At 38.7% G+C, this 25,127-nt stretch overlaps 1 protein-coding gene and 1 long non-coding RNA gene across 2 annotated transcripts in view; one reads left to right on the top strand and one right to left on the bottom strand.

The window, feature by feature from the left end:
* Positions 1-1,512: 1,512 nt before the first annotated feature.
* On the bottom strand, positions 1,513-8,387 carry LOC142382120 (uncharacterized). The gene is made up of 3 exons (XR_012769921.1): positions 8,099-8,387; positions 7,897-8,023; positions 1,513-2,089 (listed from the first exon to the last, which is right to left on the bottom strand). It is a non-coding gene; the product is annotated as an uncharacterized LOC142382120 (long non-coding RNA).
* An 8,053-nt stretch (positions 8,388-16,440) lies between these two features.
* gpat2 (glycerol-3-phosphate acyltransferase 2, mitochondrial) overlaps positions 16,441-25,127 on the top strand; it is a 136,729-nt gene continuing 128,042 nt past the window's right edge. Inside the window, exon 1 of the mRNA XM_075468988.1 lies at positions 16,441-16,508. The gene's annotated coding sequence lies outside the window, so the exon portion shown is untranslated. The remainder of the gene's footprint in view (positions 16,509-25,127) is intronic.

Below are 25,127 nucleotides of genomic sequence, written 5' to 3'. Positions count from 1 at the left end.
TGACTTGTGCAGTTGTGTGAGACAAGGTTGCCAAATATGAAGAGGGGAGTAAGACGTGTGTTTCTTTTTTTAGCCAGGCCATCATGGAAAGGTCTCAAAGTTCATTTGAACACACAGGCATGCACGCACGTACCCTAATGCATGCACACACACACACATACGCTAAGATAAACGTAAACACACGCAAGTCAGAGCACTCGCACACCAAAACAAAGCACACACAAGGAGAAACAAACTTGAGCCTAAAATAGAGAAACAGATGACTAACACTCCATCGCACAGAGAGATAGACTCTTTTGAATGCCAGCACACACACATACTGTACATGACTGCATATGCCATTATGTGGGCACACGCACACACACTCATCTACACTCGTGCATCACAGATAGTGATCTTTCCCCTGTATCTGAAAAAAGAAAGAAAGAAGAAATCAGAGTTTCTTGACAAATCTGAAGATATTGGTGGTCTGTCATTTTCCGCTCAAGCTTTTGTTGTGAATTTAGTTTTGATTCGTGTATTGATCCAAAGTTATCACTGAAACCTCAGTTTGGGCTACAAACTTTACACTGAAACCTTATTGGGGTCAGTGTGCCGGTGCAAATTTCATTTATTAATAAAGAAAGAATATAAAGAATGATGTGAATGTGACAGCAGGATGTTTATTGACACACACACAATATGAGCTTGTGTGTGTGTGTGTGTGTGCGAGCGTGTGGGAGTTTTGGCACAGGAAGTGGGACAGGATGTTCTGTTTGGATGTGAAAGTGTCATATTCTTTCTAAACTATACTGTTGTACAGTATGCCAGACACAGTGTACACACTCCAATCACAAATATACCACATTCGATTACTAATGTCAAATTCTAACATAACACATTTGTTGGGACAGTCTTTGGTACCTTGTTTCTAAAAATGTTTCAGCCTTTGCCAGAGTTTATGGTCTGGGACTCCCTCCTGATGAAGGGCTCAGAGGTTTCAGGCTTTTTCCGATCAGAACCTCTCAGACTGATCAGGTTGCTGGTCACAGATCTCCTTGTGTTGCATGCATCCAGGCTTTGGCACACATAGAAACTCCAAATAAAAACTATCCTAACAAAAAAAAAAAAAGATCCTTTGGAGAGATTATGTAATGTGTCAACCATTCCTCTGTCTCAAACGTGTTGTTATCTTCTCCACTACCCTCTGACAATCTCCAGAAATGATGGGGGGTCCTAATCCCCCTCCTCCCTCCCTCCCATTTTGAATGGGAGTGTCATACACTGCAGACAATGACACATTCAAATGTAGTTTCTCTTTCCTCCCTTTGATATATTGAAAAAAAAAAGAACTACATAAACAAGTTTCACAACAGGAATCTTCATCATATGAAGTTAAAATAAACTGTTTATACACAGATAAGAGATGCAGTTTAGATAAATAAGAACCCATCCATTTTTCAAATCCTTGAAAGGGCCGCGAGGAGTGCTGCCAATAATAATAATAATAATAAGAAGAAGAAGAAGAAGAAGAAGAAGAAGAGGAAAAGGGAGAGTGATAATAATGAGTATCATGAGGAAAAGTTTTTACAGTTTGTGCCAACTTTGATTTAGCTTTTAAGCAATAGTTCAAGGTTTGGCAATCCACTGTTTTGCAAGAAGTGGCTTGAGGTGCCGCTCCTATGTTTGTCTTTGGAATCAATACTTCAGCAGGTGGCCAAGAAGCTTAGCTACACATTTCGGCAACAGCTGAGGGGAAACATTTGATCTAGATCTATTAGCAGGTCAAACAAATAGCTTCCCTGCACCTCTACAGTTCACTCATTGACATGTTATATCTCGTTTGTTCAAACAGCAGAAAGATAAGACAGATTTATACTCATAAATCGCAGAGTGATTAATGCTCTTGCTAGTTATCCATAAATATTCCATAAGCACCTTTCAATTGTAAAAGATAAAGGCCCAGTCAAACTCAAATCAAATTTCCCTCAATATTTCATCAGCGCTGCTGTCTCACCATCTCACGCCCCAACCGCGGAGCTCAGAGGAGTGGGTCGGCCTTCATGCTGGTGCTGACGCTCATGGACAGTTGTTTAGCTCACTGAGGCAGCTGAAATGCAAAAATGATGCAGGATGAGGTAGGAGGCAGGCTTCAGGAAACTCTGCCTTGCCTTTTCCTGAATTAGTGTGATTACTAGTTTTCACCCCCAGACAAATTAACTTAGCTAATTGTTGTAATCAGTGACAAGAGTTTACTTTGCCCACATAAACCATGATGGTATCACTTTCCAGTCATTTTTGTGTGAAAGAATGCTGCAGTAAGCACAGCTGTGCTGTCATGGCTGCCACACACACACACACACACACACACACACACACACACACACACACAGATACTTGGTCTGTGCTAAATTGGATCAGAGAAAGAGGGACAATGAAATGAAAGGGTATGTCAGCTGGGTTTAGGATGGTCCAGGTTAGGGTAGTTTGTTTCCCAGAGTATAGAGGCATATTGATTCAAAGTTCACATTTAGCCTTTTCTTTTTTCGCCAGTTTGCCAATAGATAAATAGACAAATGAAATATGTATAAGAATCAAACAGAAGATTTTCCTATTGCTTGCACCCTTCTTAGCCTTTTTCATTACACAGCCAACTTGAGAGGTCTGAAAAAATCTGCAAAAAAAAGGATCTGTCTGATTGCCGCCATGCTGTTTTTTCCTGCAAAACATTGCATTATAACCAGATTAGAAGTATCACTCATTTTATCTGTCAGTGGTTTAATGTTATGGCTGACTAATGTATTTTATGTCCGTGGATTTAATAACATTAAATGGATGGAAATTGGGTTCTTTCAACTCACAGCTGAGCAAATTATGAAAACAGTTGGTCAGTTCTTCTTTTCTTTTGAGACACGTTGATGTTATAATCATATTTTAGCTAGCTGAAAAGAAGGTACAAATAGGTCTTAGATGTTTAGACAGCATCTCACCCAATTTTCAACAAGAAATCTACTTTGAAATCCTGGTTGTTGTTCATTGGATTGACCTAAGCTAAACAGTTGCAAGAGTAGCTTCATATTTCTTCACAGATATAGTTGTATTCATACTTTCTTCTCTCTCTAAAGGCCCTGTCACACTGTTGCGTATGAGAGAAGCGTATGAGTTGCGTATGAAAATTAATTATACGCACGAAAAGTCCTTGAAAATAAAGAATGACTAGCGTATGAGTAGCATATGAACTGCGCATGCCCAGCGTACGTTTCAACGCGCCTATTGAGAATGAGGAGTCACGTGACTCCGGTCGGCCGGTCGGCCATGTTGGTAGAAGACGCTATTGGTTGCCAGGGGCAACGCCATTAACTCAGCAGCCTTTCCACATTGCTCCATTATTGCAGTAGACGACGCGCTATCAACATCTCTCGAGACATTCATCTCGATCATGCCTCCCAAGAAGCAATCGTCGTTTGCCCGGGCCCTGGGCCGAGGAAAAGGCAAAAAAACACAAGAATCATTCTCACCCAAACCTGCTGAAATGCCTGATGCACCTGCGGCTGATGAGTTACATGCTTCTGAGCGATCAAGATCCCCAACTCCTCCTCCTGACCGCTCCCGTGAATCGTCTGGCGGAGGTGGAGGCGGCAGACGGGCGGAGGCTATAAATACGCTAGCTGTACGGTACACCTTCATGCCAACATATGGCAATTTATGTCCAGCGTTCTCGACCTATCAGTAACGTACCTATATCGTACCTCTAGCGTATTCAGCGTATGCCTAGCGTATGCTCAGCGTATTAACCATACGCACAAAAGTTTTGAGCATGTTCAAAAATTTATTTCTGCCTCAGCGTATGCCAACGTATGCCAGCGTGCTTGAAACGTATACAACCTATGCCTAACGTTCCCCTGGCGTATGTCAGCGTATGTCAGCGTATACCAGCGTATGAGTGATCATTTTCATACGCTAGTGCCATACGCAACAGTGTGACAGGGCCATAAGCAGGGAAATGTACCAAAGTAAACACTAGTCCTTTAAACACAAACTAACTGGAGATTATCAACCAATTTATGTATGCAGTCACACATGAATTAGCCACCGTTCTGCTGTGATAGATTCACTCAAGCCTAAACAGATGCACTTATTTTTTGTCTCATTCCATTCCGAGTGTTTTTTTCTCACGTTATTATATCTAATGGAAATTTAACCATAACACATAACAACACTGCTCTGAAGCCCTTTTGAATTGATTTCAGTGGTGGGCTTCTTATCATTAAGGTGAATGAAGAAATTAACATGAATGACAGGAGCAGAGCATTAAGCAGATCATAAGGGATAAGGGCATTTACCAATTAGCACACACTCAAGATTGATTTCTCATTTAGGTCATTGTATCAAGATGCTCCTTTTCAGTCATAAAGATTTTTTTCAGGGCTTTTTCTTTTAATCCGTATGTATTTAGACCATGAGAGTCCACGAGGCCAGCGGACAAAGATAGTAAGAACTGTGGGCTCCGTTAGCACAAGATTCAACCATCTCGCTACTCATTGACCTCTCAACCTGCACATTTATTCAACTACTTTTGTGTGGATATTTTTATACTTGCAGAACTGAACATTATGCTATTACATTTTGAGCTATTATGCGTTGCCTCAAAAAAAGAAGGTTAGTACAACTAAGGAAGATGAAGTGGCTCCACTTGTGGCAGCATTTTACAATACGTTAAGGTTTGAATATTACTGGTATCTATCACAACAAAACATCAAGGTAAGAATGTGCGAGTGCAACTATGAAGGGATAAATCCTTTCTCCCGGTCTTTCATATGCTGACACACCAAAGAAAAGACGCCTGAGATCCTTTTTTTTTTGCACTAGTGGCCTTCAATCAAAAGAGAGAGGATGACATGCAGCAAAAGGGCCCCAGCCAGGACTCAAACTTGGGCCAGGTGCATGGAGCAGCTTCACCCTCTGTACATGGGGCACATGCTCAACCGGTGGAGTGACCGAACACCATAACACATCTGAGGTTTTAAGATGAATATTTCCTATAAGGTTTCATGTGCCACGTAGATAACACTCTGCAAAACAGATTTTAAAAAAAGGGCTCCCGCTTATTCCAGGATGTTAAAGTACACAAACAAAACACTGTTCCCATGCCAGTCATTTGGTAATGTTGAATGTCAAATGTCAAAGCAATTTTACAAAACACTGATGTGATTTTCTCTGAAAGTACTCACTACAAAACAGACACACAGACCCCTTCTAGCCACCCCTAATAACAGTTGTGTAGTTTCAAACATTCTGCAACAAAACATTTATATGTGCAGTCCCCCTGCTTTGGAAAAGTGTTCCCGTCAGTGTTAACATTTCTTGGATGTTTGACCTTCAAAGTACAGAATGATGTACAGAACGCGCAGAGTCAATGTAAGACAGCTGTTTTTAAATTCATCTCCCGAAATTGGAAAGTCTCTCCGAGGTCACGGGAAGGCTGGCTTGGAGGCCACTCTTCATCAACAGGAAATTTATATGTAGTGTGTGTGTGAAAACTGTTAGCCTGTGTTGCACATACATTACATTCAGAGGGGGCTGTCAGTGATGTAGGAGATATATTTTTTACAGAAAGGAACATTTTTGGCATAATGTGAATGTTTCACAGAGGGGGTGTGAATGTGATTGTAAGGACCAACCTAACCACTGATTTGAACATTTCTTAAATAGATAAATCCCATCAGACACACACTATTAGACATGTTCTAGTCTCTTTGAACATGCCTGGAGACAATCTTTGAACAATACAAAAGCATGAAAGCAGTACCCTTCACTGTAATATCATACAAGGAACTGTTAAAGATATACACCGTCTAATTCATAGCCATCAGAAGAGAAAAATGTGTGAGTCTTCTTGACTGTTATGGAGCAACACAAAAGAAGCACGGTTGCTTTTATGGGGGGTGGACATAACCAGCCATTTGTAGAAAAGTCAGAGTTCTATTTTAAGGTCAATTCATTAAAAACAAAGTAAAACCAAGTACAATGGTGAAACTGTAATAATTCAAGAAAACAGAATAGGACAAATACACTGTGAAGAATATCACTTTAGAATTAGTTTTTCATGCACTCACACATGCTGTAACTTAACTTATATACATGCCACAAGCAACCAAAGTGAAATGGAATAATTGACTTAAACTTGTCTCTGCCACTCGAGGAAAAATATGCCAGACTGTGTGTTTGAGACTTTCGGATCTGCAGAGGCACAACCAAATGCACAGCTTGGCACATATATCCAAAGGCTTTTATGTGCTATTGGCTCTCTTCTTCAAGACATTTCACACTCTTATTTCAGTATAATAAGGGGGGGTTGCAGTGTATGATTGGTGAATGCAGATCTTCCCCTGCGGCTGCTATTGCGTGCCAGATGACAAAAGCAGCTGACTGAGTGATTAGAGACAAGAGGGGAACCAAAACGAAGAGAGTAATTTGATTGGCATTGGGGTTACTGATTGACAGCAGCAAAATTTCTTATCGTGGCGGTTGAGTGTTAGAATGAACCATAATGAATCGTTACAATGGGCTAACACAATGTTGGTATCTATTGGTCTATTATGAATGCTAAACACTCTTTGAGTCACTAAGGTAACTATGCATGTCTTTTTTCCAGCAGGCTATCCATCTTGGGAGGGTAGTGACTCATATTAAGTCTGAAATCATCTTGGTCTTTGTGAATACAAAGCATGTGGTTGAGTCATCCTCTGCTGCTTGATGTTCCTATTGTTCCTATCAAAACCTGTTTGTGCACCAGTGTGACCCCTGTAGTGTCTGAGGCAGTTATCACAGTGATATTTACTGTACAAAATGTGTCTCTTTTCGCATACAGATCAAATGTGAGTGGAAGACTAATCATCTGAATATTCTGCTAGACAGAAAGCGTGCTGAAGATCTATGGTAGAGGAGCCCACACATGCAGCAGAGACCAATTAAAGATATTCAAGCACATACCGTGAGTCAGACGATGAAGCATAGTGGAGATACAGTAGCTGAGAGACCCAAAAATCCCGCTTAAAAAGACTTGTGAAATTTTGACACCCACAATAAATATGTTATTCGGAAATAAATGATAAATCATGAGCATATGGATTTTTTTTTATTTCTTTCCCTTTTTTCTGTTTTGTAGATGATTGTATCCAAGCTTGAGCAGTTACAAATGAAAAGAGCCTCAGAGTGCTCTGGATTTTCACCACTCCTTATCTCCTCCTAAAGTTAGAAAAAAGGAGATAAAGAGAGTGGAAAGGAGGCCATTGTCATATTTATATTTGTCAAAGCCTAAGAGGAACTCTTCTGATTATGAAGTACCTCTGTCATAAGTGACTTTACACCTTGTGTCACAGATAAAGCTGGAGGTATGTGCACCAAGTGTAAATAATGAATAATATGTTCCCATTACATCCAAATTGTCATCATTAGTTCACGTATGTCATTTTTATGTAAAATATTCACTAGCTCATCCAGTCATTAAAGACAGAAAGCCCAACCTCTCTCAATTCCAAGGTTTAACAGAACAGGACACAATGAATTCCATCTGGTGCCTATAATTAGATAAACATAACCTCAGATAAACAGAAACCCATTAAAATGAACAATGTCGCTCTTTGTTTAAGAAAATTTACCCTAAATGCAGAAGCAGTGTTGAACTAAGTGCATCCTTACTTCCATAGAAATTAAGAGGGTACGTAGCAGCCAGGTGCTGCTAATCAAATACACTTGATCATCAGATGATCATCAGCAAGTGTGAGCACCTCCTTAAAAGTAGAGGTTTTGGCACTGTGTGAGTTTGAAGCATTCAGGTGTTTGTTAACACAATCATGCCAAGGAAGAAACACAATGGTAATGGCAATAGAGAAACGACTGTTGCTAGTTCAACACCTGGGGTGCAGAGATGCTTCTGCTTAGTGAGAAGTCCAGGATTAAACCATCTGCTGCCGACAGGCACTCCAACCCCTCCTCCTTTACTCTTACTTCTCTGTCTGCAGTCTTCGTCTGGCCCTACAACCTGAAAGTCAGGAAGGGAAGTGTAAAGAGTTGTTCCTGCAGCCATGTCTTAGTGACACAAAAAATATTGCCTTACCAATATTTCTATTGCGTCCTCTTTAGGAATCCAAGCTCGTCAAATTCAACTGCCAGTGATCTCACATTTCCCATGATTATCGGGAGCAGAAATGGTTTCAGCTTCCTCCACTTTTTTTCTCGACCCTTTTTACGTAATCTGGATTTGAGGTCTTGTTCCAGGCAACAGTTGGACTTTGGAAAGCTCAATCAGCTAACCCTAGATGCAAAATCTTCCTGTTGGCATACGTAAAAGTGCCAGAATTACCAACAGAAATAGTTCCAGCAGCACAGCATCCAAACCAGTGTAGAAATATGTTTTTCAAAATATGAAATATGTTTTCATAGGAAAAAAAAAAAAGCTCATGAGAAAGTCTAGAGAAGATACAAAGAAAGACTAAGTATTTTCAGAGTTTCTACAACTGGCCATAACTTGTGTGGCACCATTGCATATCAACACAAAGGCGATTCTTCAAACTTCTATATTTTAGGGTGAAACATGTCATTGATTAGAACATTTGAATTGAAAAGGGGCGTCATTTCTTTTTTTTCTCACCACACTTAAAGTAATACTTTCATGGCACTAGAAGACCTCTGGTTCTTTAAGTTGTTGTGCTTCTCTGGACCGTAGGCTGTTCAAGACAACCTTGTTTCCCTTCAGCTCTGAACTCTCTGTTTACAACATGCTGAGCACCAATTAGCAGGCTGAACAAGTTAACTACTTTCTGGTGAGCATTTTGGCTCCTAGCTTAGGTCAAATATGTGGGCTGACATCAAAACAGAGCTAAAATAGGTGTAACTGTTGGTCTTACATTCATCATATGACCAAAGATTTGACCTCAGATAAATTCTAATTACCTCGTGTGTCTGATTACAGAGCTATCTTAGAATTTAATGATATGACATCCAAAATAGGTCATGAAAAATACCTGATGCAGCATTAATGGGTTAAAAGAAGAATCACAAAACAAACTTTAAAATTGGAAAAAAATGAGATACACTTGCTCTTGGGCTCAGTGTAATTTCTGTCAATGTTTTGTTGATCATGTTTTGTCAGTGAGATCATCCTGTATGCAGCATATAGTCCCCATCAGAGTTTTTGTAAAACAAGTGGCTCGCTGGTGAGGAAACTTGCACATTTTCTGGGATTCATCAAGCACAGCTTGTCTCCTTTCACTGTCTATTGAGCCGAATGGCTACACCAGCAAGATGTTTATATCAGAGACAAAAAGGTGAATGATTTTGCATCTATGGGACTCACTCCTGGTGATTTCAATGATTAGCATACTTTCACCCAGGGAGAAAAAGGTAATTATTGAAATTACCATGGGTGAATATCCAATCCATCGATGCCTGGTCAATACTTGTTCCTGTTTGCATTAGAAAAAAAAAAGATCTCCCTGGTGTCTGGAAAATAAGTATCTTCTCGAGGTGCACTGAGTGTATTATGCTGAGCACACAATCAAGTGTGTCGAGATGAGTAAATATCTGACTTGCAGACCCCACCTGCTTTCTTTTTTCCTACCCTTTGCCCTATTCTTTTGACAAGCTACTGTGTATCTGCCCTGGCTCGATGACCTACCCTGTTCAAAACAGTCAGATTACAAAAAAAGCTGTTACCCGTGGGTCTCAAACGAGAGGGAAGCCTAATGTTAATTTTGTTCGGACATGAATTGGTACAGAAAGCACACTGAAGAATCTTAGTCGCTCTGGTCTGGCAAATATTGAATTAAATTCTGTTGGATCTGGGTGTGTTCAAAAGAATCAGTTAAGCTGCTGCTTTGACAGAAGATTTATAATGATTGACTTGATTCTTACAGTAATACTTCTTTGTCTGTGAAATACTCTGTATGCCTGTCTGTTTTGATTTAAATCAAATCACTATGCAGAAAAGTCTCCTTCTGGTATATTTCCAAACAATTCATATCAACAAAGCAATGAAGATGAGGGAAGAATCGATAAAAGGAGTTGTCTTCTCTTATAGACAGGCTCTATTCATTTGATGGTATATTAAAAATTCTGATTGATTCGCTTGTTTGATTTTTAAATGCCTATCATCTGCCAACCGAAACCGGAAAAGTCTACCATAGCAGCTGACCACATAGGTGTCGGTTGATAGACAATAATGCCTTTCAGTGCAGGAAATTTGACAATACATTTCTAAAGATTTGCAAAGGCCTCTCACATCTCTGTATATATAAAAGTTGTTGAGCAGCTGTGCATGCTGCCAGCTCTGAATTGCTCCGTGCAAAGCCTATGGAAACATCAGCCTTATTGTGTTATTTATTTTTTATCTAACATTTATCAGAATGCTGACCATAAGGAATAAGTTATGTAATTTGATATTGTGATCAAAATATATTATGTTAATTGACTAATATCTTTATTTTTTTTTTAAAGATTTAAAATAAACTTCTAAACTTTTTTATTTTGTACGAAAAGAAAAAGAAAAAGTATGGCACCAGAGCTTTTGAACAGAGACCCCATCCCCTCAGGCTCCATGGATAGACATCATAAGACATGGCCAACAAAAAGTGGAATTCAGAATGAATAGACAAAGAAAAACTACTGACACATATTTAAGTCCAAAAAAAGATCCCATGGGGAAGTCTCATCTTTTCTGTTGCCTTTTAATCGACCAAGCATTGGCTCATACGATGCCATCTCAGCCACTGAATTCACTTGGTCTTTTACAGTATTAGTCTTAGCTGTTTTTCAATGTCTCATAAAAAAAAATCATGTCACAACAGGAAATGCAGCACTTGATACATGTGGTATTTGCAACCAGTCCCCTAACAGTCATAAAATACAAGTAAGGAAATGTGTAGAGTTGTACCATAAACAGAACCTTCACAACTATAACCCCAAATGGTCCAACTAACATACAGTCCAATTTCAATGCAATATCACATTCACTATTAACAGAGTATTCTGTCAATTTGTAAAGTTGTGAAGCTGAGTGATATTTCTGAGGCATTTTAAGGTAATCTAAGATGTGATTCAGTCTGTCCCGAAGGGTTCATACAGTTTTTAAAACGTTGCTTACATCTAATATTGCCACAACATTATTCTACATAAGACATAAATTTACCATTTTAAACAGATCTCCTGCTGTGTGTATGCCATTTGAATGCATACACACAGTGGAAACCATTCCATTGTACACTTTCAGGATTGTGCCATAATCATATATATTGTTTACCTTACAACACTTCCCCAGAGTTAATAAGAACTAGATTTGGTTGTCACAGTATTGATTTAAATCATGATCATAACTAAATATCCGTGCCTATCCAATCTGTTTATTTTGCATCCTTTTTAAAATAGTTTGCCAAATTAGTTTTTCTCCATACAAACTTGGAGTAGATCTTGTCCTCCCTTTTCTTTAGAAGCGAATAAGAAGGCCAATTTTATTGAGGCTTTCTTATCATCTTATAGAAACAGTTGATTATGTGAGAGCACCTCTTAAAATGCAGGGTGGTATTGGCTGCTTTAATACAATATGAATTTCTTTTTTTTTTCTTTCATTCTATCTTACTTTTAAATTAGGTTCAAGTTTATTGAGGGTTGCTCTCCCAGTTCTTAACTGAATTTAATAATTTCAAGATGCCTCAAGATAGACAACTATTGAAATATATTATTTCCCAACAAATTTATGGAAAATAGTTTAGAAAGTATTGTAGCATCCAACTCATTCTACTCAGCTATGTGGCCTGAGAGTTTTAAATATTACTGGATGGTTCCAAAATTGATAAGTTATGTCACTTCCGGAGGCCATCTTTGTTCGGCATTGAATAAAACGCATTGTAGATGCAACGAACGTTACAGCGGTGGGACAAATTGTCTGAGAATTAAGGTAGTATGTTTTAAGTTTTAGAAAGTATAGCTCAATAACTTTATGTGTTCTCAAAGCTTGTCAGGGAGTCTGAAAAAACAGATGGCGTGTGTGGTATTTGTTTTGCACGGGGGGGGGGGGGGGCTCAAATAGCTGCTAGCTAACTGTACAGGTGCTACAGAGCGCTCCAGGAGCTAGGTGAACAGATGTGAACACATAATGACCCACAGGACTGTTGATGTTTGCCCGAAAGCTCATTTAATTAGCAAAGTAACCTGTTCTGGTTGTGTGCTTGTAAACGTAACACACTCCATGGGCCGCACTACTGTGTTTTATTTGTAAGAAGATTGAACTGGACCAGAATATACTAGGAAAGTACACGACTAAGTCATTATGTTAACACCTTAATGCTACGTTAAAAAGAGGCTTTCTGTTGTGGGTTTCCAGATAAGCTATCACTATAATCTTAAGAAAGAGTTTCAAATTATTTGCTTGGGCAGTTTGCTGCCTTGAAAAGTTGCGCTTAGTAGTTTGATTTGTGCTCTTGTCAATTTTATAGTGTGAGATTTCTTTAATAGCTCGTTGTAGACGTTGTTTTATTTTATTTATTTATTTTATTCAAGAAATAGGTTTTTTGGAGAGGTATTTGCATTAAAACCTGCTGCTTATGATTCTTTATGGGTTCAGATTGAATATTGTTATGCAGCCAGTTTGAGTCCCTTTATGCTGCACGCGAAAAACAAAAAGTTCTATAAGAAATAATAGGTCATTAAGCTAGAAGCATAAAGCTACTGTCATGTTGGTGTGTTGAGGATGAATTCAGTCGTTTTTACAGCCTGAGGACAGAAACTGCGCCACAGTCTGATTGCAAGGATGCTGATACTTCAGTTTTGCATGTCAGATGGCGGTAGGGTGAACAGGCCGTGGATGGGGTGGCTATGGTGTTTTATCATTATTTTGGATCTTATAGACGCCTCAGCTTACAGATAGTTGGTACAAAGGTGTGATTTATCAGTTAGGATATTCCTTATTGTTGCTATCTATGTGTGTGTGTGCATGTGGATGTTCTTCCTTTATATTGAGTGATATGGCACCAAAACACCAGTTGAAGGTTAATATCGATTAAATGAACCAAGAATTACATTCAACCTGCATTCTTGCACTTAAAAAACTAACAAAAAAACCCAAAAACTAAACAGATCTTAGTCAGGAGCTACTTGCAAATCCTGCATAAGAGTCCTTTCATTTCAGTTTACCTGTAGCATTTTGTCCAAATCATTGCAGCTTACTTTTAAGATGTTACACATCGCCCAATCTAATATCTAAAAGAATCAAAATTTACATGAAAGCAGTGATCCGTCTAGAACAGTGGTTCCCAAACTTTTTTGGCCTGAGTACCCCCTGAGCCTTCTTGTCACACCACGAGTACCCCCCTCACACATACAACGCGTGTGATGATTCTCCAAAATTAGAGCAACACAGTGGTTATTACATGAAAATCATTTTATTTAATATCCTTAACTTGAACATAAAATTCTCAGGCTTTCTCTCTCTCTCTCTTTTTTAACCTCAGTTGAATTCAACATAAGAATAAAAAACATTTTCTTGAAATATAAATAATTAACCAAAATAGCATAAATACTAAATCAAAATAATCTTCCTTTGTTATATAACTTAAACAAGTAATATTTCTCTTTTTTTTTTTTTTTAAGAATACATGAACATAACTCATTTCTCTCTCTTTTTAAGAATACATTAACAGGCTTAACTCATGTAACATTCATCTCAAAACTGGAGTCTCCTTCATAAACAGTCCTCCATAAAAGCGTGACGCCTTAATAAATAAGAAAAAAAAACCTCCCCGTGTTTGGGAACCACTGGTCTAGAAGGAGCGATCACGTTAGCTGAAAGTGTAGATGCTGCTTTTTAGATTTCTCAAAAAGGTTTCACCGACACCCCTTAAAATGTAATAATAGGAATTCACAAATACTGTTAGCACGAGCTTAAAACAGAAGATGGCTCTGTGATCAAGATGTGAATTATCCAAGTACCTAAAGAAAGGCAACTGGTTTAGCTTGAATTTGTTTTAAGACGGAAAAGCTGAAGGGTTCTTTCAGAGAACCGAGGGAGTCTTTCAGATGAGAGGTGAAACCCCTTCAAGGAGCTCAAGCTTAGCACTTACAGTTGACAAGTCATTTCATCATTGCAGTACATCATTTTAGTTCTGGCAGATCTAAAGGTTCACTGCCGAGGTGTTCGTAGTAAAATAAAGCTTATGTGGAAGTACAAGGGAATGACAAACTAAACCACTGCATATGCACACATACACACATTGTGCAACTTTTAGTTATATGATAATGATCATGATGATGAGAGCCTCTCTTCTCAGAAAAAGTGCACATAGGTTTATAATTCACAAATGGATTATTTGACTTTGATTAATAAAAGAGAAAAGTTATGAAATTCTACATATCACAATTTTTTTCCCTGCCATATGTACAGGATGTGACACAAGATTACTGTAATTTTATTTCCATTCTGTCCCATAAATTTGTAGATGTACATTTATTTCCTGTGTGCAGAACTACTGGCAGTATAAATCGTTGAGATGGGTTGAAGCCTCAGAAAGGAAATGATAATAGGAAGGGTTTCTTAACCATACATCCCATTTCTGTGTGGATAGTTTTAAATGCGCTCAGTTTCAGTTTACTGTCGCTGTCAACGTCTGATAACAAGAAATCCCTTATCTCCACAGTTTCTAATTCATTGACTGTAGATGTGCACAGTGATTCCGGTTATTATTGGAGTGTTTTTGCACATTGCACATGTTTAAACCATAGTTTGCTTTTACATTCCTAAAGGTCTTCTTCTTGGTTTGAAACCTGGCATACAAAAACCACAACGTTGTGGCCACTTATCCAGATTTCTGAACATCCTCTGCTTGTGAAGGATGCTGAGATGATGGAAAAATTGGATGCAGCTGTACTTATGTCATCAGAAATCTGGATTCTTACATAACCAGTTATACACAGATATAAATAAACAGGTATTCTGTGTATACACTGTATCTGGAATATAATCAAAACCCGGAATTGGCTCAAAACCGGCATACTAATGTGCATGTGAATGCACCTAATGATAGTCACCGTTATAAGTTGTATGATTTCTTTCATGGCTCCTTGTTGTTTTGCTACTGAAGATAACATTTAAACATTTCAAGTGCTTAAAAGCCTGCACTCTTTAGTATGTTATGATCTTAATGTTTCCATAGCATTATAAATTGTTAATATATAATCAAAAGCATCTCCAGCGATGGAGTACTGTAGTATAACAGGAGGAGATGCAGGTTGGCTAACACCGCTTTATTTAGTCTTTCCTATAATAGGACTTCCCAGGGGTTTGACACTGTGATAATTGATGCTCTGACAGAGGAGAAGTCTGTGAGATATTCGCTTATATAATCTGATCCAACCATTTATGCTCAAACTGAAAAATGCATATTTAAATGATGGATTACCACAGCAGACTGAGGATTTGTGTACAACTCATCAGTCGGTTTTGCTTCAGTGATTTGCAAACTTGTAAAGTTGCCTTTTAAAGAATTATTAAAATGAACTTGTAGAGCATTTTTTTATTTATGTATTTTTTTTTGCATCAGGAGTCTCTGAAAAGTTAGGCAAAAGTGAGCAACTGGGTGACAAGTGAGAGAAATTGAAAGCCCCGCTAGACCCTGTTGTGTTGTGTATTTTAAGGCTCTGACAGGATCAGAGGTATCATGTCATTTCACCCTCTGATGGAGAGGAAGGAAGCGTGTGGTTGTGTGTTAGTGTGTGTCGTGTTGGTACATGAGCTAATCCTCCTTTGTTGTGCCTGCAAGAGCGCACGGCTGTCTAGCGACATTTGGGAGAAAATGGATAGACTTTATCAACAGAAGCTGTAATGTCCATCTGCACTGGTTTGCTGAAAGGGTGGCGTAGTGTAGAAATGATTGTGTGCAGAGCCCGAGTACATCATGGTGGATGAGATGGATTTGTTCTCTGCAATCAAATGAGCTCTGAGTCAGAAGTTTTCTCTTGCCCCCACATGTCATACCCCTCTTCTCTCATTTGTCTTTTGTCGGTGCATTGATGTCTTCCCCATTACCACTGATTTAACTTGTCTGGTTGTGAATACCCAATCACTCTGAAGATGCCACACTTTCATTCATTGAGAGCTTTATTCCTATCCTTCTTTTTCCCCTCTCATCTCATAGTTGGGGTGGCAATTATTCATTGCTGGGAGGGGAATGTGCCACATGCAATTTATACAGTCATAAAAGGAGCCTGTGTGTGGTATGACCCTCTTTGCTCACCCAGCAACAAACAGACACATTCACGCGTGTATTCTTGAAAACGCAATGTTTAGGGATTTTTTTGTGTACATTTTTATGTGCACCCTTATCTCAATGAATATTAATTAGTGTTATTTGGAGCCTCCCTTCTTTTCTCTTCTCCCTGTATAATTCTTTTTTTTTTTTTTTATTCTTCTAAGGCAGTATTGAATTTCAAGCCACCAGTGGTCTTCATCAGTTTAAACCCCTTTGCTGCTTCGGATTAAGGTAAGACAAATGCACTGTTCTCTCTATGTGTTTTGCTCTTGCGTGAACACAGATAAACAGCCAGCCAAACTCCTTGTTCAAGAGCCGGGAAGTGAGCGGCTTACTCCTTTTAATATCTTCTCACACATAAGTCAGCATTTCTGACTACATTCAATTCGGTGTAAAACTAGTAAAGAAAGATACAAAAAAAATGTCTAGATAAACAGCCATGTAAATATCAGTATCAATGTATCAACTGCTTAATATTAACTCAACAGCAGGCTAGAAAATAAGGCAAATTAGCAGATAAGTATACACACTGCTGTCCCACAAGCCACGACATTATACTTTACTTTATGTTACTTTTATACACAAAATACCCTTAAAAGTTATCAACACATCTTATCAAACCCGTATACAATGTGTAACATTTACAACCATTGCTTTCTGAGAGATTAACTGCATTGATGCGGCCGTGACACGATGCACATACACGTTTTTCCTCGTTTCCGTTTTTACTGCCTACTTCCGATTAGTTGGGAGTTTTTCAAAATAAAGGCGCCACAAATACATATAAAGATGGAAAACAGTAAATCAACATTTCAAAGTCGTTTTGAGTGTCTGTGAAACATATTAAACATATTCAACATATTCAGGGCAGAACAACAAACATTGGTCTTCTTTTAGCTGACTGCGCAAAAGAAATGTAGAATGAGTCCATTTTGTTTTTGCTCACATATTTGTGATCTGCCTTGGGCTGTTTCTGTTTGTTTGTAAGCCTGTTGTTTCAGTCCCCACTAGTGGATGTTCATGGGTGTTTGCTGCCTTTGGGGTTGTTGTCAAGGCCTCGTTCACAGCTGTTCTTTTGAAATTATACTAAATAAGTCACATAGTTGCTATGTGATGAGGGACCATAGCAACAGTAGATTCTCATCACTATCACGTTTTTTTTTTGTTTTGTATTGCTTACAAAGAGGGTGAAACTTAAAAGCAATGATAATTAAGACATTCGATCATAAATTATCACACATCCTTGGAAAATGTGGGCTTTTGCTACTATGTGACTGCTCACGCACATTTTATGCTGAAAAGAAAATTGACCAAGCTGATGAACAGTGTGGTGCATTCAGAACACCTTCCTGCCTCAACTTTTATTTACAGTCTGCCCACTAGTATTTTAAATAGACATGCGTTACAAACTTTATACAAAGAATATGAATATGACTCTTTTTTTTTTTTTTTTTTTTTTAAACCAAAAAAAAAAAGGTTATTAATTTTTAACCAGCTGAGAGATGGCCTATTTGGTTTCCATGTGGTGCTTTGAAGTACGTCGAGTGTCTTACGTCAGGGGACCTCAAGCAGTGGTTCACTCTATCTCCTGGATAGTGATTGCATCCGTCTCTCCGAGAGGCTCTTGAGGGAATCATTTGCTTACTTGTTTGGTTGTGAGTGCTGTAGGTCGCAACTGTTGTCAAAACTCCATCCAATAATTTTCTGCTGTCCAACTGCAGAGAAACGTATAGGCAGCGGGCTGAGTAAGTTAGTACATATGTTTCTCGCCTCAATAATTTTCCAGCTCCTCCTCTGGGATTTTGAGGTGCATCAAGGCCAGATAAAATGTGTAATGTGTCCAGTGAACTGGTACCAGTTGGACATGCATATGAAAACTTCCAGTGGGAGGTGCCAAGGACGCATCCAGATGTTTGTACTCCCTTGATTGGTTTCCTTCAATGCAGATGAGCAGCTATGCTACTTTGAGCCTCCACTCTATAGCTTTTTACTCTCTCTCTGTGGAGGAAGGAGCTACCCATCTCTTTTAAGACACTAGTGTTTACATAATCTGCCCTTCTGTCACTACTCGGAAGTAAGTCCTCTTGTTCACCTCAGAGTCTAAGAGCTTAGTTTGTGGTATTAATCTTGTTAATACCAAAATCTGGTGTGTTTTCTTTCTATTTCAAACCTATGTATTCACTGCGCTATACAACTGAAGAGAGTGTTTTGGAAAACATGCATTTGACAGTTATAGTTTCACTTCATTCATGGAATTGTACATCCCGCAATCCTGTTTAAGTCGTGTGTATCTACACAGGAGTTTAAACAAATGACTTTTTATTGTATAATGCAAAGATTTTTTGTAATGTAAAAGTAATTATATCTTTTAAGGTTGACGCTCATATTAAATGGTACGACTATGCCACCTGGTAACATGAGCTCTGGCTCAGTGTTGTCAGAAAAGTAATGAATGATGGGCTACCATCTATATGTAGGTTCTATTGCTTTCAAGACTAAATGTCACTGATCAAAAATTACAGCTATGATTGGGAACTTCACCACACCCTGGGATTCGTGTGGTCAGATGTGGCCTGCATTGCAGCGCTTATAACGCGCCCCAGCAGTACACTGCCAGTGTGTTATAGTTTGCTAATATAAAAATAAAACCCATAAGTTCTTCCCAGCAGCACTAATTACCAATTATCAAATGAATCATTGCAGACATGGCGTGACACAACTACGGGTCGTTAGGTAGCCGTCTTTGTTTTTTCTACAAAAAGCTCATAAGACTGTAAACACCAACCAAACGCAGCATCATATGGGATTGAATCGATCGAAGTTTTAACATTGTTGAATTAAAAATAAACAATATTTTGGCCTACAAGTCTTATTGATGCATGTTCCTTTTAGGCAGTTGTTGCTACAGAGTCCTCATTTTAGTGTCATGGCAACACTATTTGTGAAGTGTTGGACCCTGATTTCATTCTTAATAACTAATTTGATGTTGGCTACCGGGCGAACGCTAACTCAAAGATGTGATTGTACTTTTGTCTGTTTCGGTCCACCCCAGTCAACTGACACACCCCCCACCCTCTCCCTCTCTTCCTCCTCCTGAGGTGTCAATGATACAGAACCACAGGAACAAGCTTGAGGGAGACTGTCTGAATTCTAGTCCTCTCTCCTCACTGTTACCCTTGTTTTTATTCTCCTCAAGCATATGCCTCCACACAAAGCTGCTATTGTTTCTCCTAACTGCTCATCGTGTCACACTTTTTCTTGCCAGGAGACAGTGGGTAGGCAGCCACGGTCTTGTGGACGCATATGTATTTAGAAGTATCTTTTTATCTCAGCAACCTAAACCACCACTTCCACCACGTGCCATGATCCACCTCTCTGTCTGGCGAAACTTGTAAACAAATATCTACAATTATGCTAAGGGTTGGGAGGCTTCTTCTTTCGTTTTTAGAAAGGACATATATATTTTTCCTCTGATTATAACTTAACTTTGCTGTTGTGTTGGTGTTTTTAGAAAAAAGAAAAAGAGGGATCTCTTATTATAAGGCCATTGAACTGATTTAGACAGATTGGGCTTCTCGTACCATCCTGTCAGCGCTATCTTTTGGGTTTCTCCTGTAGTGTAATGGGAGGAATGCCCATGTTGTTATTCTGCTCCTTTTGTTTTTGTCTTTTTCCTTGAATGGAAGCTGATCCAGGTGGATGAGTAGTTGGAGTTTTCTGTCCACATGGTTACTATCTGGGCTTAAGATCGACTTGGTGGATCCTTGTGGAGACGATGAAAGATTCTTCACACTGGCCTTGTGCACAGCTGAATTAGTGAATTGCGTCCAACACTGACTGTTACAATTAGCAATATACATCAGGCAACTGAGTGTCGATGATGTTAAGCAATTCTCTATTTTAGATTATGTGCGAGGCAGCTTAAGATCTTTTAAATGGACATGGGTGGGGAAATGATTGCTTGTTAAAGGTCCACTCGTGTCAGACTTGTGTAACTTGAATAATGTGTAAACTTACACTTATGGGCAAATAAGTTTAAAAACATCTGAAGACACGATGCGAACAATCTTTTAAACTTCTTTCACGTCCAGCTTTGTTTCATGAAATTTCAGCTGTTTGACTGCAGGGTTCTGCTATTCCTTGACTTTTAATTGAGGGACATATGATTTAAAAGGCACTGTTGTTTGATAAAAGACACTTTTTGAGATCTTATTTAAGAACATTTTTATGGTTGTGTCACAGATGTTTCTAATACAGTGGAAACCGCTTATAGTGGTCACGGATATAGTAATCAACCGCTTATATAGATCAAAAGGCTTGGGACAGAATCATTTCTATACAAATGCTGTTTAAATAATTAGTTTATAGTAATCAAGAAATCTGCTTATAATGTTCATTTTTGGCCATTTTATGAATGTAAACATGTGCAAAAATAATTTTAAAACTACGTGTAGCTATTTTATTTTTTACTCCCTTGATTCCTTTCTGGACGTCTGCTTCTGCCCTATGCTTCTGCCTCGCTAGCTAACGTAACGAGTTGACACCGGGCAGCAAGCATGCGAATCATGGCTGGAAAAAGGAAGTCATTTTCTCTGAATGAAAAACTTAGTCTCCTCGAGGCGTATGACAAATGACCAAAAACGAGCCAACGAGATGCTGCGGCGAAGCTTGTCATTCCTCAGGTGCTTTTCCCGGGCACCGTCGTTTTCTTTCTCCGTCGTTAGCATTCATGACTGTCTCTCGTTGCTTAATTAGACTACACAAGGTAGCCTGAGGAATGCCAAGCTTTGCCGCAGCGTCTCGGCTTGCTGCCCGGTGTCAACTCGTTACGTTAGCTAGCGAGGCAGAAGCATATGGCAGAAGCAGACGGCCAGAAAGGAATCAAGGGAGTAAAAAATAAAATGGCAAAAAAATAATAATAATACAAATTTGGTTTTAGTAATCAACCGCTTATAGTGTTCAAATTGGCTCTGGACCAACGTGATCACTATAAGCGGTTTCCACTGTATAAATATCTGAGATCTCTTTCATTACAAATCTCTTCTGTTTCAGCTACTTTCTGACCATCAAACTTATTATGAGGATTAACTGTTGAAACGGGTGACATTCCCGCTTGAACTCGTTGCAACGCTTTTATCCCTCAAACCTGATTCAACATCTGCGTCACAGAGTTTTCAAGACGCACGAAAAGTATATTAAAAAATCTTGACTATCACAAGGGAAAAGTCGGTGATTTACAAAATACAAGCAGACGGTTCTGACATTCATTTCCCGGGTGTTTTTGATCTAAAAAAAAAACAACAACAGAATTTCCTGTTTCCCGAGTAACAGGACCGCCTACTCTGATGTCTGGTAGGTTTGTAGCCGTCAGTCCAACGGGAGCAAACTCAATTGTCAAACCATCTGAGAAGGTTGTGATAGAGGGACATTTCAGGCAATTTAGGAGAAATGTTCTCTGCGGAGTAAACGAGTCCCATTTGGCGTGAAAGATGTACAGAATGTGGGTTCTCATTAGCTTACAGGCCACCATGCTGGGTAATGTGGCTGCTGTGACATTTTTATTAAAGAGCTGTAAGCTAACATGTTAATTTCCTTTTTGTAAGGAAATCACGATCCTTATTTTTCCATATTTTTAATAATGGTGGTTAGATTAAAATAACATTCTATACAGCACTACCAGAATGAATATATGTGATGTACGTGTATTTAGACCTCTTGTGCTTGACTCTCATGAGCCGTCTCGGTGAATTTGAGAGGAGCACTTTCAGTCGTGCGTCAGAAGCTTGTTGATGCAAATTAATTTCCACACTGGTGGCCTCTGTACACCCAAGTCATTTGTGGTGCTTTGTTTTTGCTTTGTTTGCGCTACTTCATGCTGTAGTGCCATCACATCTGCATGACACGAGGAGGTTTGTCGAGTGTTTATTTGTTTCAATGTCCCTACAGGAGTCTGCTTTTTTTAAGAGCGCATTTGCTCCTTCATACTTAGACCAAATTAACACCCTAGTGATGTTTTTTATAACATCTTTCACTTCACTACGTAGTTTGCATTTTCAATTTCTCTGCCTCTCTCCGGGCCCTCTCGTTTTCCCGTGTATTAAATTGTCCCCATCTCTTCTTTCTTATTCTCTGTTTTGGGGAAGCCAACCCCCCCGTCACTGTGTAGGCCACTTGGGAACTGAAGTGCATTTGCTGGGATGTTTATGCATATCACAGATAAATTGTTTGGCTTCATCAGAGACAGCAAGCCTGTTATTAGAAATGCTTTATTATATGATTTGGTGTTTGGGGAAGAAAATATGTCATTTTTAAGTAATTAAAAAGGTATTCTCATGGGTCAGCCATAGCTTTACGAGCCCAGCTCTATAAGGGGTATTTTGGATTCAGTTTAATTCAATATTTTTTTTTAATTATATTGTTAATTGTATTTCATTTAAGTTTCTATGGCTTTGGATTCGTCCAGAGGTGTAACTATATTTTTGTTTAGTTATTTTTTCCAATACCGAGTATTAACTGGCACAAAATGACGAGATGTTGTTAGAGGTGCACCGAATATTCGGCAACCGAAAATATTCGGCCGAAAACGCAAAAAAAAACACATTCGGCTTTCGGCCGAAAGCCAAATGAGTGGCCGAATCGGAGGCCGAATAGTGGTGACGCAAAATTATCCACAGACGGCGGAGTCGACAGAACCAAACTCATCTGTAAACTCTGCCAATATGCCGCCCATTGATTCAATGTGAGACTCCGGTTCTTTTCACAAACGCCACATCAACACCGTAGAACTAAATGTTCGAGTAAACAAAATAAAAGACAACATTAGTTGTTGTAATCATTAAAGAAATAGCACTCTTAGCATTTTCGCTGGTACCAATAAATAATCAAAGTAATACTGGCCACTTTAGCTGCTTCTCAACCAGCGGCAGAGTCATTCCCCAGAGGCAATCTTCACGGTCAGAACTAGGATTCTTTAACTTACACTTCTCCTCTGCATCACATTCACCCAGTTACAGCAAACACCACAAAGTATGGAGTGATGAAATAAAAATAAACTAGCAGGTAACATCACGCTACAGGTGCTCCTCGGTCTCTGTGTGAAGCTAACGGAGCTAACCGGCGCTACTTCCTGTTTTACTTGTTTCAACATAAAAGCACGTATTTCAAAATACATTTTTAAAAAACTCCTGCATTTACAGCCAAGTTGAATTGTCTTCTCACCGTAGTAGTTTCAGTCTAAAATATCACTAAAAGGCAAAACACACAAACTACAAAAAATGCTGCCACTGTTCCTGAAGGAGCAGGCTACCTAGACTCTATGCCAAAAAGGACACTCAGATAATTTGTTATATTGCATGTTTTTACATTTTTGTGTTGGAACGCGTTTATAATATGTTGTATTTTTTATTGTTGTATGAAATGAATGAAAAAAAACCCAGAATGAATTGAAAATGGGAATTAATTAAACTTATCTCTAGCTATTAGTAATAACTTTTGAAGATTTCAAATAAACATTTATTTTCTTTGAAAAACATGTCTAAACATTTATTGTAAGGCGTAGATTTAAGCAATGTTTAAAAATGGTGAAAAATCTAACTTTTGTTAACTTAACTGAACTGTAATATTCGGTTTCGGTATTCGGCCAAGTGATTAATTATTATTCGGTTTCGGTTTCGGCCACAAATTTTCATTTCGGTGCACCTCTAGATGTTGTTATTGCATAAATAATATGAATGTTCAATTTTCTGCAGTCGGTGTGAGAGCACATTAATGAGTCATAATTGAAGTTATAAACCAAAAAATAAACCAAAAAACATCTTGTTGTCGTTAAAATCCTATTCTACGCCTATTGTGAATATATGATGATCATAAGATGAATGAAGCTTAATTTTTTTCCCAGTAGTAAGTAGTAGCAGCAATCCGCTAGTCCACAGAATTGGTAGATATGTCTAATGGTGGTATTTAAAAAAACAAAACAAAAAAAAACATTATTGAAAAATGTTGCTTCCACCGTGTAATGTGACCCAGATCCTTCTCTTGTTTACATTCTTTCACAGGCAATCATCCACCAAAGCATTATTTGCTGCCCTCCCACTGACATGTTATCCTTTTGTGGACTTTTTCGCCATATTCCCATGACATTAATCTGCTGCTCTGCAGGGCTCTCAACTTTTAGTTACTGCGAGTTCATGCTTCATTGGACACTCATGTGAGTGCATGTGAGTGCACTAATGGCATTGTGCTGAGTGTCATGTCCAATTCCAGTCCCTGTTTTTCATCTCTGTTAAGTTGACTGTTGTTTTTTGCGGTTACGCGTCTGCTTTTCTCTAATCACGCCACTGTTGGGGTGAAAGCCTATTTTCCCCAGCATCAAAGAAATGGACCTAAAAATGAAAGATGAGTAAAAGTTCTTTCCAAAGGCTTCAGGCACCAGAGTAAAGTGCCAAAGAAGAGAGCAGAATACACATGTGGATTGCAAATCAATGTCACGATTTATTGAACTAAAATGATGTGAAATTAAGTCTGTCCATGCAGAAAAACTAAAGTTCCCAACCGAGGTGACATGTTTTGCCAATTCATTTTCTTCATCCTACAATGACTTCTGTTTTTTGACTTTAAGTAAATGTCAAAGTCTGTGATAAGGTTTTGCTTTTTAATGGGGAAAAAACTTTCAGTTTGAAAGACTAAATTTCTAAAACTTCCGTCTTGTTTTTTCATTTGTGTTTTTTGGCCTTTAACACCACAAAAACGTACATGTGCGTGACTGATCGTGTAACTTTTAGACGCTTCTTGAGCCTTTAAGATATACAGAAAATCAGTTAGAAATTACAGGGAAACCTTTGGATGCTGGAC

This window comes from Odontesthes bonariensis, chromosome 6, assembly GCF_027942865.1.
Source record: "Odontesthes bonariensis isolate fOdoBon6 chromosome 6, fOdoBon6.hap1, whole genome shotgun sequence".
NCBI lineage: Eukaryota > Metazoa > Chordata > Actinopteri > Atheriniformes > Atherinopsidae > Odontesthes > Odontesthes bonariensis.
The sequence above is the reverse complement of the archived record's forward strand: the minus strand, read 5'-3'. Positions and strand labels throughout refer to the sequence as shown.